Raw genomic sequence first — 13,497 nt, 5'->3', positions numbered from 1 at the left:
TCTTGGGGTGTGTGGGGGGGTGCGTGTGTGTGTGTGTGTGTCGGGGGGTCCTCTGTGGCGGATGTAATTTAAGTGTGCATGGCTTCATCATAGAGAGGTGATGTGTATGGCATAGGCCACCAACGATGGGGTGCGAGAGAGAAAATGCCCGTAGAGAGGGAAGAGAAGGTGTGTGCGCGTGAGAGGAGTCAACATCGAGAGAACGTGTTTGTTCGAGAGACACCGAGGAAGACTACTATATATCAATGGTGCATGTAGGCAGGAATTAAACAAAGGGATGGTCTTATTGGTTTCAGGGATATAGGGGAAGAGTGAGAGGCGGGGGGTATCTAGAAGGAGATTGTTAAGTGTGAGTGTGTGTTTTACCCATCCAGACGGAAGTTAAGTGCACAAAAGAGGAGAACGATTCGATGTGGCGTTAGGATTGAGGGTAATTAACTACGTATGGAGACATAGATACCTTTAACGTGCATGTGTGAGAGGTATACATGTATACATGGGATGTGTGTGTGTACGCGCGCGCATGATCGAGATAAAAGAAAGAATACATAAGTCATAAGATCAATGACATCGGAGAGACAGATCGGTACGATAATATGCATGCATGTGAGAATGCAGGGAAGAAGGCCCGACAATGGAGCATGTGTTTTTGTATTTAAGAGATAGTGGCGTGGGCTGGAGCATGCATCTATGGCGAGCAGAGGGAGTGAGGCGCAACGATTGTGCAAAAGAGACCAACCTATAAATGCATATGTATGGAGATACATATATAGTGTCGGTGATAGGAAGAAAGACTCTGTGCGAGAAAGAAATGTTGATGGAGAAACTACAGATAGATACAGAGATGGAGATGCTACCTAGAGGGACATCCGCTAGTTTGGGTGTTGGAGATGACCGTCGGGTGGTTCAAAGGGTGAAGTTATATATGTGTGTGAGAGGGCACTTGACTGCATGTAGAGAGAAACATATGTAGTGTGCGTGATAGGAATCAAGAGTGAGGGCGAGAAAGAAGGTTGATGGAGAAATAGATAAATATAAATATAAAGATGCTAGCTAGTGTGCGTTAGAGATAGGAGTCGAGTGGATCAGAAGGCTGGGTTATGTGTGTGGGTGTGAGAGATAGAGAGAGGGTGCATGTGAGTCACATACAAACATATATCAGAGAGAAATGAGATCCAGAGACACGGAGTTTTGTGTCTGCGAGAGAGAAAGATATTTCACAACGAGAGTGATAGCTAGAGAGACATACGAGGGAACGCAAGATATCTCTGGGGAGAGAGGGTGTGTGTGAGCGACATACAAGAGAACAATGGAGAAATATGAGACCCTGGGAGACAGAGTTTATGTTTGTGTGTGAGAAAGAGATATTGAAGAGGAAGAGTCGTAGGTTCTCATATCTAAGGAGCGAAAGACATCTCTGTATGAGGGGTGTGCGAGTGGCACACATGGGAATAGTAGAGAGAAATGAGACCCCGGGAGACAAAGTTTTGTGTTTGTGTGAGAGAAAGAGATTCCACATGGAGAATCATAGTTAGAGACACATAGCAGGGAGCAAGATATACTTAGAGAGAGATAGAGTGATGAAGGTCGAGTGAGAGAGTACCGTCAGTGTGTTACGAAGATAAAACATCATTGTCGACATACAAGTAGCACGAGAGATACCTGAGAGACGATGAACGCGTATAGGTCCAGAGAGATAGTCCTATATAAGCATGATGATAGCTATATGAGACGAATATCTGGATTAAAGGGGATTCAAATATTTAAACTGGAGATCACGACATCGATAATATCATAACACAAATTGGTGTATCAAACATGCATATTCATTTGAATTTGGGCACATGTGTAATGTTATATAGTTTATCAATATTGGTGATCCATAGATTCTTCAATTACAAACAATGCATGGTTTATATGCAATTAATGTCTAAACGGGATTACACTATATGTTGCGTGTGTGAAACACATTATACATGTTTGAGAAGTAAAAAAACCCTGCATGAAACACACATTAATTGGAGAGAGTTAGCGAGGAATGCATACATTGGATTTCAACATAAAGTGGTTTCAAATATTTGAAAATTCAAATTGATGGATACAACCTTATGAATCTGAGATCATGCCATTTGTAAACCATATTTATGTATAAATGGTGTTGTGCTTTTGAAAGCATAAAAAATGATGTATATAGAATGTAATTCCAATTGAAAATGGATCCCGCCCGAAAAAAATAGAATACAAAAGGGATTCGAATTGAGTTTCGCACGGTAAACGTGCACTCTGCAAAATTTGAACGAAGCGGGGAAAGTCGCAGTAACCGCCCGAAACCAAAATCTGCGAGATGGAAATCACTACTGCCTATCCCTGCCACGCAAAGCCTATCTGCTGGATTTCTATAGGTTTCGATAGGGGTAGGTTTGTAATTTCACCCAAACATGACGTAACCGCCTCTCACCCGGATTCATACACGGTGGGCGCCAAAACATAGTGTGTCCTTGACCGAAATCGACTCCCTCCCCGATTAATATTCATACACGGTGGGCGCCAAAAACAAACTCTCGTCGGCAAATATTCGGTGTATGCGAGATTACCGTCCTATCCCCAACCGACTAATGTTGCTGTGATGTAGTAGAAATTTGAAACGGGGGTAAGTTTGTAAATTTCCTCGCATTTGAGGCAAGCGTGCCCTGAATACATGGTTCCCCCCTTCCTCTCTACCTCCCTTTTCCCCATTCGTACTCCGTGGGCGCCAAAACACCCTCTCCACCCCACCCTCCCCCGTCCGCGGCCGTCCGCCACCCCATCCACCGCCGTCCTCCTCCACCATGCCGGAGCTGATACCCCGACGCCGCCGTCCATTAAAAGAGATCGACCTCTCTCATCCATGGCTTCAGACCGGGATCCTTGCATCCCGCCCTCTCGCTTCACCCCCGCCGTTGTCCACCTTGCCGGCGCCGCTCCTACGACCGTCTCGTCCACCGCACCCCGCCGCCACCATCTACCCTCCTAGATCTGCTTCCACGCTGCCGACAGCCATCGCTACTGCAGCACCGTCAAATTCTCAGTAGATGCATACACGGCGCTGCACCAGAGGCGGTACTCTTTCGTATCTGCTCAACTTATTTATCGCAGTAAGAAAATAGATCGCCACTACTTTACTCTGATTTCTTGTCTTGGTTGGGAAGTTGCCTTTGTCCAGTTTGCACCTTCAGATCCGCCATGGCACGCTCAACACTATACTCCCAATGCTTATGGTTTTCCCCTTTTATATTCCACACTAGTTAAATCACAGTAGACTAAATTTCAAAATTGGGTCAGTCGATTTTTCAAAGCTCGCCGGAGTTCGCCGGTGCGATCGAAAGGGCTCGGGTGCTTATGGAGCCTCACCAAACAAACAAAACTCGACGCGGGTGGGGGTTGGGGCGGGGGTGGGGGCGGTGGTCCGGCCGGCGGCCCATGCGGTGTTCTGTATGGGAAGAATCAGAGACGAGGAAGAAGAAGGGTTAGGAGACGTAGGATCTTCATCCAACCGCCTGAAATGGTCGAGAGACAACTAGGAGTTGCATTCTTAATGCGCTCTGGTTCATCATGTGTGGGCACTGCGCAACCAACATTTTATTATCCAAAATCTGATTGCTCTTCTTTACCATGTTCCTCTTCTGTTCTTCTTTAATATGTACTCTCTCCGTTCCTAAATACAAGTCTTTGTATAGATTCCACCATGGACTACATATGGAGCAAAATGAGTGAATCTACACTCTAAAATGTATCTGGATACATCTGTATGTGATCCATAGTGGAAATCTCTACCAAGACTTATATTTTGGAACGGAGGGAGTATGATAGTAGTATAGTATGTTCCTTGTACTGAAGATGAGCAGGGACATTTGCAGTGTAGAGGTCTATACGGTCAGTTGTGATGGACACTTTTAGCCTCTTTGATTCGTAGGATCTTGTAAAAATAGGAATAGGATTTGTAGTGGCCTGCCCACTTGGATCCTATAAGAATAGCAAGGAAATGCGGGGAGTTGTGTCGCCTTTGAGAGTTACACTGATATTAACAGTACCGCACCTTCACTTGAAGAGAGCTGGTATCTGAAGCCTTTCTAGCCGTACTGGCAATACTAGCACATATATTCCAGCAAGTTCCACTTTGCTAATTTTACTCTGATGCTTAAGGTTTTCCCGTTATATCTACACTATGATCTGTGTAGCTGCTTTGTGTCGCACTAGCAGCAGTCCACTCTTGAAGCTAAACACTGCAGTGACTTACAAAATTGCACCAAGGCATTGAGTGCCATTCTGGATGCAATGAAACTCATACGCTCCCCACCTGTTGATTCTTGCTCATAATATGATCCTAATGACTATTCTAACCTCGAGGAGTCAAAGGCAGATGGCCTGTCCTGTTCACCCATCAAGGTGCCTGATCTAATTTGGCAATGTTTTATTTATTGCCGGTATATTGCATTTCTTCTACTTTGTTGCACCACCATCTGCTTAGTTTACTCATCATATATGTCGAGATGTCATGCCCATCCATTATCAATACATATTCCATCTGTCATCATACCATGTTTTTCCACTCAAATGTTGTTCTTGTGCATCAGACATCAAAAAGGAAGAGGGTGATTGCCGAACCTAAAGGAGCACCAGCAAAGTCCTTGAAAAACATGGTGGTGCCGGAGAAATCAGACAACACCCCACTTATATTGGTTGTACAACCAGTGACACAAAACGTAGGACCGACTCCAGCAGACTATACCCATACTTCACTGGCCACACCACTAGCCCCACCACATAGGACCTGCACTCCAACAAAAGGTATACCGATTTCATTTGCCATAGCACCAGTTGTACCACAGAAAAATCCCACTCCAGCAAAAAGTACAGCAAGTCCATCGGCCGAAGACCTATCCTAACTGCAGAGACGGACAATTCCTACAGATTGGAACCCCATTCCATTTATTCCCAGTTTAAAAGACAATGCTTTCAATGTTGTTAGGGACTACGTGCATATATTCCCATCATGGGAAGATTATTGTGAAGACAAACACCATTTTCACATCTTCCTGTCCAACTTACGTGTAAATGCTATAATTCATGGTTATTATTTTCCTGTTTTCTGCTGATTGAACACATCAATGATTTACATTACATTGTTGTGACTAGGCGAGGGTCAATCTGGATAGTCATCACGAGCAAAGCTTGCTTGTGCTTTTCAAGGAAGCATTGCAACAGTATCGGTGTTACCTGAGGAAATCACACTTTGATGGCAAGTCTATAAACGAATTTCTGGTGAAGTCTCCTGTGCTAAATTTAGAAGACATTGAATGGAAAAACCTTGTTATGCACTGGTCTCGTTCCCAGGATGAGGTACTGTCTATGAAATCACATGACAATTTCAACTTCTACTTTTCCGCATGTGCCTTACGGATCTTTTTTGCAGGAAATCTGCTCGAAAAAGAATTCCGGTTTGACAAGAATGACAGGATATCGCAAATCTGATGTCCACTGCTTTGCTCTTGTCAGTACATGTTGTCCTGTATCACTGTACTTGCATACATACCTGGTTCATTATGTGATTGCAGTATACATGATAGCTTGCTTATCAATTGTTCGCTCCAAATTATCTAATCTGTATGAATGGTTACATTAGTGTAGAATATATCCAATGCCAATTTTTTAGCTCTTCATTGTTCTTGTGAGTACATGTTGTCCTTTATCAGTGTACTTATAATGGCTGGTAGTTGTTCATGTACCATCACTCTGCAGCTTATTTTCCTTTGCCCTCCATTTTCTACACATCAGATCTATATTTACTCTTACCATAAGGTTGGTACTGAAGAAGTTTAGTTGTGCATTGCTCTTGGCTATACCTTTTGCCTGTATCGTTGCACTTAAATTAATAGCTACTTGGTTATGTAGCATCACTCTTCATCTTATCTTAAATATTCTCCATTTTTTCGTATATTCTCACATCTATATTTACTCTTAACAAAATGTAGAATAAAGGCGATGCTTTTGAAGAAGATCCTGTGGTAAACTTCTTGAATTGCCCCCCCCCCATCAGCATGGACAAGGCCTTTATAGAGCCTGTCTTCACCAATAATGTAAGTTTGTCCATCTCAAGCCTTCAAACTTTTTTGTATATATTTGGTTAGGCATGACTGCAACAGCTGTTTATTTTTAGTGTTTGCATCAAATTGCTTGTTTAAAGTTTATTATGTAGTTCATAAACAAAAGTTTGTCCTTTCTCAATTTAAGTTTTCAGTTGTACAACCAAGTTCCTTCTTCATACCATGTAAATTAAACTATACAGAGCAAGTGATCTTCTTTTGCACTGCATGTATGCTTCTGTTCTTCATCCGTAATCCAGTGGTGTGGTGAACCTACCCACTACAAGACAATGTCATATTCTGCAATGTCTTAACTATGAACAATGTCATATCATTCTACTATTATTTAAACCGTATCTTTATTTGCCAATCTGAAATGGTATAAATTGACAGCACACTAACCATTGATACTTATGAGTTCTTGATCTGTAATCCAGGGTGTCATGAAGCTGCCAACTCCTTCACAATGTCATTTCCTGCCATGTCTTAACCTGAACAATACCATATTGTGTTAATGCAATTTTAAACTGTGTCACTTTATTCGTCAGTAAGAAATGTGATGAATTGTGAGCACTGATGCTTTTATGTGCAAAACCTGTCATCTGTCTGCTTGTTTATCTTTCAGAGTGAGGAAGATATAAGTGTTGAACAAGCGCAGTCTCATCATCTTGCTCAGCTACTTGCGCTGCAGCTCCCCAGCAGGGCTAACCTTTCTTGAACTCTATTGAAGTGTTGTCGGTTTTGTATATTATTTTGTCGCCGTGTTTATTTGCACTTTTGGCGATCTTTGATGCCCAGTGTATGTAATCTGCTGTCTGCTTGTGTTTTATTATCATAGTGGTGAACTTTGATGCCCAGTGGATGTAATATGCCATAATTTATTTTTTGTATAGTCTAGGTTTTTTCTTATTCACGATGCTGCAGTTATTTTAATGTATATATATCCTGTCTTCGCAGTAAATCGGCCAAACCGTAAAATTACGGTACATAATCGGGCCGTCATGCAATCACGATGTAGGTTAGGCCTGAAACATGCCGAACAGCTCACGGGCCGGCAGCAGCCCAAAATAAACCCCGGCCCATGATTGTGCGAATCAAATCATAGGCTTTTAACAGGCCAAAATTGTCTCGGTCCTTGTTTGGCCCAATCAGATATCGGCTACGAGCAGGCCGGATGCAAACCGGGCCATAGTTAGGCCCAACTATATGACGGGCTTTTAACAGGCCAAAATTAATATAGGGATGAAATGTTAAACGGGCCCTTAACAGGCCAAAACTAATATCAGGCCGAATTACTAAGTGGGCCTTTAGCAAGTGGACCCAAAAGCATAGTGTCCAGTTGACGGGCCGAATCTGATATGGGCCATAATTGAGACCAAAGCCTCTTAAAGGGCCGGACCTGATCTGGGCCGTAATTTGGCCTAGGACGTGGTAGGCTTTTAAGGGGCTGGATCTCATATGGGCCACTATTAGGCCCAGAGCGTGACAGGCCATTAATGGACCGGATCAAATATGGGCCGACATTTGGCCCAAACCATGGCAGCCAATTAATGGGCCGACCTACTAGGGTCCTCAAAATCTTGTGGGCCTACAGCTGGGTCGGCTCATTAATGTCGGCGAAATCTCGTGGGCCTTTAGTAGGGCTGGCCCATTATGGCACACAAAAATCTCGTGGGCCTTTACCTGGGCCGGCCCATTATAGCCCGCAAAATCTTGTGGGCCTTTAGCTGGGCCAGCCCATTATGGTCCGCAAAATCTCGTGGGCCTTTAGCTGGGCCGGCCCATTATGGTCCGCAAAATCTTGTGGGCCTTCAGTTGGGCCGGTCCATTTAAACTTGATGGGCCGGTCCACGTGTCAACATATCATAGGCGCGTCTCGCCCATTGGATGAGTGACACCTGTGCCAACGCAGACCTGACATGTGTCTCCTCCAGCCAATGATGATTTTACACGTGGAAAATCCCCATTGGTCGGGATTGTTAATGGGTTATCGGATCCAAAACCCGACCCGATAGCTTAACGGCGTTCCGTTACTATGGATGCCACGTGTCGGTCACCCTTGACGAAAGCACTTCTGTGACGCACGATTTATCGTCATGGAAGTGGACACTTCCATGATGATAATTTTGGTAATGTCATGGAACACTTCTATGACAGCACAGGTATGACTATCTTGATTCTGTCATAAATTTGTCATGGATGTGCATGCATGAAAAAAACGCGACCTACTGTGACAAACACGTATCATCACGGAAGTGTATTTTTTTGTAGTGTACTCCTGCTATTGATTCTGATATGTCGCATGTTATTGATGATGTCACTTCTGCTATGCATTATGCTTATGATGAAACTACTTCTATGCTTGATAATATTGTGTCATTAGGTGAATTTCTTGATGAACAACTTGCTAGGGTTAGAGAAAATAAAATTATTGAATCTAATAATATTTATGAAAGTGATGATGAAGATTCTCCCCCTAGATATGAATTTCCTAATGTGCCTGAGGGCTATGTTATGGATGAAGAAGCTGCTAGAGATCTTTTAGCTTGCAAAGATAGATATGATCTTAAGAAACTGTTAGCTAAGCTGAAAGAGAAGTCTTTGAATGCTAGAATGAAATACGACCCTGCTTTTTCTACTTCACCTATCTGTATTTCTGATAAGGATTATGATTTCTATGTCGATCCTGGGTTAATTACTTTGGTTGAATCTGATCCTTTTTATGGCTATGAATCTGAAACTGTTGTGGCACATCTTACTAAATTGAATGATAGAGCCACCCTATTCACTCATGAGGAAAAAATCGTTACTACTATATCCTTAAGTTATTTCCGTTCTCATTAAAGGGTGATGCTAAAACATGGTTTAATTCTCTTGCTCCTGGTTGTGTGCGTAGTCCCCGGGATATGATTTATTAATTCTCTGTTAAATATTTCCCCGCTCATAAGAAACAAGCTGTCTTAAGGGAAATATATAATTTTGTGCAAATTGAAGAAGAGAGTCTCCCACAAGCTTGGGGGAGGCTTCTCCAATTACTTAATGCTTTGCCTGATCATCCTCTTAAGAAAAATGAAATACTTGATATCTTCTATAATGGACTAACTGATGCTTCTAGGGATTTCCTACATAGTTGTGCTGGTTGTGGTTTTCAGGGAACGAACTATTGGGCAAGCTGAAGAATTGTTGACTAACATATTGAAAAATTATGATGATTGGACTCTCCCTGAACCACCGCTTAAACCCACTCCGAAGAAGAGGGGTATCTTATATCTCAGTCCTGAAGATATGCAAGAGGCAAAGAAATCTATGAAGGAAAAAAGGTATTAAAGCTGAGGATGTCAAAGTTTACCTCCTATTGAAGAAATACATGGGCTTGATACACCACCACCTCCTAAGGTGGTAGAGGTAAATTCTCTAATGAAATTCGGTGATAATGACAATCCTCGTAATATGCACCCTAGTCAATGTCTTTATGAGTTTGAAAATTACATTAAAAACAAGATCACTTTCAATGCAAATGTTATGAAATAATTGAAATACAATTCTGATATGATTGCTCGCTTGAGTGACTTGTTATTTAGAATCTCAAATGATGTTAGAGGTGTGGGAAAACATGCTTCAATGGTTCAAACCCAGTTAGAACAAGTTGCTAAATCGCAAAAAGAGTTGCTAGATGAAATGAATAATAATATAAGTGACTTTGCTATTAGAGTAGCAACTAGAGGAGGTAAAATGACTCAGGAACCACTTTATCCTGAGGGACACCCAAAAATAATTGAACAAGACTCTCAAAGAGCTAACACCAATGCACCTAGTCCTTCTAAAAAGAAAAGGAAGAAAAATTGTAGGACTCTGCATGCCTCTAGTGAACCTAAAGTAGAAAAACCTCCTAATAATGAAGTCTCTATCTCTGATGTTGAAACTCAACCTGGTAGTGAACACTCACCTTCTGATAATGAAAAAGTTAATGATGAGGTTCATGAACATAGTCAACCAAATAATGAAGAACCATACAATGATGTTCAGATAGAACCTGCAGTTGATCTTGATAACACACAACCTAAAAATAAAAGATATGATAAAAGAGACTTTGTTGCTAGAAGACACGGTAAGGAAAGAGAACCATGGGTTCAGAAACCCATGCCTTTTCCTCCTAAACCATCCAAGAAAAAGGATGATGAGGATTTTGAGCGCTTTGCTGAAATGAATAGACCTATCTTTTTGCGTATGTGTTTGACTGATATGCTTAAAATGAATCCTTATGATAAGTATATGAAAGATATTGTTACAAATAAAAGAAAGATACCAGAAGCTGAAATTTCCACCATGCTTGCCAATTATACTTTTAAAGGTGGAATACCTAAGAAACTTGGAGATCCCGGAGTACCAACTATGCCATGCTCCATTAAAAGAAACTATGTTAAAACTGCTTTACGTGATCTTGGAGCCGGTGTTAGTGTTATGCCTCTCTCTTTATATCGTAGACTTGATTTGAATAAGTTGACACCTACTAAAATATCTTTGCAAATGGCCGATAAATCAACTGCTATACCTGTCGGTATTCGTGAGGATGTGCCTGTTGTGGTTGCAAACGTTACTATTTTAACGGACTTTGTTATTCTTGATATTCCCGAGGATGATAGTATGTCGATTATCCTTGGTAGACCCTTTTTGAATACTACAGGGGCTGTTATTGATTGCAAGAAAGGCAATGCCACTTTTCATTTTAATGGTAATGAGCATACGGTACACTTTCTGAGGAAATAATCTCAAGTCCATAGTATCAGTTCTATTGGAAAATTTTCAACGATCACTATTGGAGGTTTTGAATTCCCTCTCCCTACTGTCAAGAAGAAGTATGATATTCTTATTGTTGGAGACATGCATATCCCCGTTGAGGTAACCTAGTGTTATTTGAAAATTCTTCGGTTTCATGTTATTCGAAAAGAGTTTGTTGGCAAGACTTGATCAACCTTGATCGTGGATTCCTTTTGATAAGCATGAAATGGATGAAGTTAGAAAGCACAACCCTTTGTACCCTCCTTTTACTTTCTGTTATTTAGATTAAATAAAGAAAAAATAGTATTTTCTGTCTGTTTTCTAAATTATCCTTGCAATAAAAATACCCCGAAAATAAAAGTTCTCCAAATGTCTTGAAAATGATATATGATTTTTTTTAGAATATTTTAGAATTATTGGCACTAAGAACACACCAGGGGGCCCCACCACTTGGCCACGAGGGTGCAGGGTGCGCCCCTTGCCTCGTGGACCCCACGTGGACCCCCTCCACTTATTCCAGCAGCCACTCACTTCGTCTTCCTCCAGAAAAAAATCCTCCCATAGCTCAAACCCGAGTTCTAACTCATCTTGCTGCCATTTTCGATCTCCTTGCTCAAAGCTCCATTCACAAAACTGCTTTGGGGGATTGTTCTTCGGCATGTGACTCCTCCAATGGTCCAATTAGGTTTTGTTCTAGTGCTTTATTTATTGCAAATGTTTGCTGCTTAGGTGACCCTGTTCTTGAGCTTGCATGTCAAATTTATGTGGTCAAAAGTAGTTTTAATGCATGATATAGCCTCTAGGCACTTGTAGGAGTGGTTGCTATCAATCTTGTTGAGTTTGGTTCACTTTTATTTTGAGTCACTAAAAATTTCAGAAATTTTCAGAGATAGAAAATGAAGAAGAGATTATTGAGGGGCTCTTCGAGCCGAAGTTCGAAGGATAAGCAAAATTAGGAGAATAAAAAGCCCAAATACAATCTTCCTCGCACTGCGGAGGTTCGGCCGTGTGAATGGCCTTGTGATGAGTTCCTAAGAACCGCCGGAATTTACGATGATTTCTATTATTTGACTGAGAATGCAGGCCTCACTGACTTCCTCCACGACCAACGCGAACAGTATCTCCTACTCACTAATATTTTAGTGCAATTTTTTTATTTCCATGCTAAGAAATCACCACCTTCAGTGGAGTTTCACTTATATGATGAGGTTAAGGAGATGTCACTCCATGATTTTTGCCGGGTCTACAATATACCCTTTGAGGGCAGCATCGAGGAACCACATCGTAGTGATGTGGATGGGTTTATTGATAGAATTGTTGTAGGAGATACTAGGAAAGTTTTCGATGCAAGAATTACCAGTATACATTTTCCTGTTCTAAGTTACTTTGCGATATTTGCTAGTAGATGCTTAATTGGTCGCGGGAACAATGGAAATCTTAGTGCTCCTGATATTGTCATTTTGTGCCATGCTTTGTTTCGTGATACCACTTTCAGCTTAGGCGCTTTTGTTGCTAAACGATTAATCTGAACCGTACAAAGGGCCCCATTTTTGGAGGCATCTTTGCTTCACGCCTTGCTGAACATTTTGGGATACCTATTAGGCATTATGAGAAAGAGGGAAAGTTGATGCCCCCTATTTTCTAGATTATAAGAGTATGGTAGCACATGATTTTATTGTTAAAAATAAGAAGAAGATGCTTAAGTATAATTTCATATTTGATAAAACTCACTATAAGATTATTACCTTTCCTGCATCCTCTTTGTTTAACATACTTTCAGGCACGTACCTCATCTTACCCGAGGCCTTTTATGCATACTGGAGGCTAACACAAGTCCCAGAGCCAGAGCCTGAGCCACCACTTGACCCTTATCGTCAGTCTATTTATCAGTGGGATCTAGAGGAGATCGCCAACCAGTGGCACCCTGAGGACCCTCCTCAGTACCTTGGAGGGAATAGCTTCGATCTGTGGCCATAGACCAACTTAGGCCAAAAGCCTAAGCTTGGGGGAGTACGTATTTCTCACCGACATTACATTCATATTCACACACTCATTCTAGTTGTCGGTGCTCATACTTTTTCATTGTACTATCGATGTTAGTTTATTTTCTTTTCTAAGCATTCTTCTTGTGTGTTTGAAAAACCTTAAGAAAAACAAAAAAATAGTTGTAGCTTTTAGCTAGTTTACTTTCCATGGTTGTAATAGTAGTAATTAAATGAAAACCCAAAAAGATTTCCCGTTCTTCTTTTGCTTGTTGGGAGCTTTCCCGTGTAAATAGTTTTATTTCTTTTCTTTTCCTTTGGGGGTCGAGAGGAGAAGACCATGATGAAAATGTTGAGTGGCTCTCATATGCATTATTGTTGATTTACCTTGTCTTCTCCCTTGTATTAAATGCTTGCAGATTCCAGCTTAGTCCAATGCACATGCACTATTATTATTATCCACACCGTTCGGTCATGCAAGTGAAAGGAAATAATGACGATATATGATGTACTGATTGAGATGAGAGAAGCTGGTATGAACTCGGCCTATCTTGATGATTGAGGGAGTCCTGGATTAGGGGGTCTCCGGACAGCCGGATTATATCCTTTGGCCG

The sequence above is a fragment of the Triticum aestivum genome, chromosome 4A, assembly GCF_018294505.1.
Source record: "Triticum aestivum cultivar Chinese Spring chromosome 4A, IWGSC CS RefSeq v2.1, whole genome shotgun sequence".
Taxonomy (NCBI): domain Eukaryota; kingdom Viridiplantae; phylum Streptophyta; class Magnoliopsida; order Poales; family Poaceae; genus Triticum; species Triticum aestivum.
This window is presented reverse-complemented; position numbering follows the sequence as displayed.